At 31.6% G+C, this 1757-nt stretch overlaps 1 protein-coding gene across 8 annotated transcripts in view; it reads left to right on the top strand.

Moving 5' to 3' along the window:
* Positions 1–1757, top strand: part of MBNL2 (muscleblind like splicing regulator 2) — a 149749-nt gene that overhangs the window by 27940 nt on the left and 120052 nt on the right. The gene's annotated exons all lie outside the window — the stretch shown is intronic.

Genomic DNA, 1757 nt, shown 5'->3' with positions numbered 1-1757 from the left:
GTTCCCCCTGATTATTGCTAGAGAGCAAATAAACTATTGGTTCTGTTTAACTTTATTTAGTTATTTCATTTGTGGCAGCTTAACAGAACTCACTTTTTCCTTTTGAAAATTAAATTTAATTCTCTTGAATTTTGAGGGTATATAATCATATTATCTGACGGTAATGATAACATTTTCTCCTTTTTCCAACAGTTAATACCATATATTCCTGTTACATATTAATGTACGGCTATGCCATTTCTTGGCTTTTTGAGAATTTTGCAGAGCTGATCTTCTAAAAATTCTCAAAAAGAAATGGTTAGTGACAGAGGTTTCCCTATATTTTACATCCTGCTATGAATGCAAGTTTCCCCAGGGAATTTTAAACTAATTATAGCAACCAGCAGATTTTTTTATCTTGCTAACTAAAATCTAGGACATTTAAGCATCTCATAAATATTAGTTTTATGATAGTAACAAAATTCAGAGTAGTACATTTAGACTGCATTTAAGTTTCCTACTTCATAAAAAATATAACTCTGACATACAAATTTACAATGAGAACCAACTTTTTTTTCCTTGCTTTGTCCCATCTATCCATCCATCCATTCATTTATCTACTCAACAAATATTTATTGACTCCTGTGCTTAAAGCAAGAAAAAAAAAGTCTAGTCCTACCCTGCAGAATCTCAGCCCCAGACTTCAGGGATGCAGAGTTCAGTTCACACAACTACCCTGAAATGTTCATGGCTTGATTAAATGATATCAAGTAGAAAACTTACATAATTAACTAAGTTCTTATTACATTCTAATTATATGCTTATAAGTTAAAACTGGATCCTTTGGAAAAGAAACATCTGTGCCACATGAATTAAAACCAGTGTCATTTGTGGATCCTGTTCATTCATTACCAGAGGCCTTTGCTTTCTGCCTCTCCAGTTTCTTGTATCCTCGTTTGGGTCTCTAAATTCAGGAAAGTTCTGAGCTATGCAAGTAAACGCAGGAAAATTAACGTATCTCAAGTTCACACTAATTAAAAAAGAATCCTCTAGTGATCCTTCCTTTATAAAATAGTGGCACACAAAAAATTTTCAGTACAATAACACCATGCTTATGATAATACTCATTACAGAAATTATCATATGGTGTCCTTTGGAGGTTTGCATTCTAGAAAATGTGCTAGATATTTCTTAGGAATTTTCTGATAAAATTTTTTCAAACATTAAGTTTTGACTGATGAATGTTGCTGAGTAAGAAGCATGTCAATTAAAATATTATGACACTGAGTCATTTCTAAACTTGTTAATATTTATGATTTCTCTTGGGAAAAAAAGCTATAATTTACACCTAACATTTTTTAAATTAATTCTGATTCTTGAAGCATGATGGACGATTTTGTTACATTACGACAAAGAGGGCATTTAACACTAGTCTAGGAGTGACTCATAAAAATTTTAGTTGTCAGTTTAAATTTAAACAAAAACCTATGCTATCAAATTACTCTAACTTACCTTTGAAATGTTCTTTGCAAAGCATTCGTTCTGGAAGTATTTTTTTCCACCCTAACATTTGGTTTGAACTTGCCTTTTGACTTTTGACCTTAAACCTAGTTCCCCCTTTTATATTTTATTCTTATCGCTGAAGGGATTTAAGATGATCTTCAATTCCAAATCTGTTTTTTCATTATTGTCTTTTCCTAAGTCATGGTGTAAATTCCTTAGAAAAATACTTACTTTGATGGATATCTTAAAGCGAGATTGACTCTTGTCAAGTGTGA

This window comes from Manis javanica, chromosome 9 (assembly GCF_040802235.1).
Source record: "Manis javanica isolate MJ-LG chromosome 9, MJ_LKY, whole genome shotgun sequence".
Taxonomy (NCBI): Eukaryota; Metazoa; Chordata; class Mammalia; order Pholidota; family Manidae; genus Manis; species Manis javanica.
Note: the sequence above shows the minus strand (reverse complement) of the source record. Positions and strands in the feature narration are given on the sequence as shown.